The sequence below is a fragment of the Penaeus monodon genome, chromosome 30 (assembly GCF_015228065.2).
Source record: "Penaeus monodon isolate SGIC_2016 chromosome 30, NSTDA_Pmon_1, whole genome shotgun sequence".
NCBI lineage: Eukaryota > Metazoa > Arthropoda > Malacostraca > Decapoda > Penaeidae > Penaeus > Penaeus monodon.
The window spans coordinates 25894424-25894924 of NC_051415.1; the positions used below are offsets into that span (position 1 = coordinate 25894424).

Sequence of the window (501 nt, forward strand, 5' to 3'; positions counted from 1 at the left end):
CCGCGACGCCCTACCTGCCACACAAGCCAATGTCTCTCCTGTTGGGTGTTCACCAAACGAGTGTCACTGTGCGGCTTTGACACTTCCTTTTATACAATGGAAGGGGTAGGGGAGGGGCGGGGTCAGGGGGGGGTGATGGGGTAGGGGAGGGGGCGAAGTCAGGGGGAGGGGGGAGGAGAGGGGGAGGGGTCAAAGGGGTGAGGTGGTAGGGGAGAAGGTGGTGGGTTCTCAGGGGATGGGGAGGTTGGGGGAGGGGAAAATAGGAGGGGAGGAGGAGGGGGAAGGCGTGAATCTATGAGGTTGAGGGAAAAGGGGAGGGGGAGGGATTGAGGAACCGTGTGGTTTCAGGGGGAGGGAGTGGGGGTCATGAGGTATGAGGAGCTAGGGGGGGAGGCGTAAAGGATGGGATCCTAAGGAGTACATGGATAAACGAAGGAGAAGGGAAGTAGTAATCGTGAGGTGTGGGGGGGGAGTGTATGGAATGGGGGCTTGTGGCGTGAC

At 60.1% G+C, this 501-nt stretch overlaps 1 protein-coding gene across 1 annotated transcript in view; it reads right to left on the bottom strand.

The window, feature by feature from the left end:
• LOC119592662 (proline-rich extensin-like protein EPR1) overlaps positions 1-50 on the bottom strand; it is a gene marked incomplete in the record, with an annotated part of 10476 nt that extends 10426 nt beyond the window's left edge. The window contains 1 exon segment of the mRNA XM_037941574.1: positions 15-50.
• Positions 51-501: the final 451 nt, after the last annotated feature.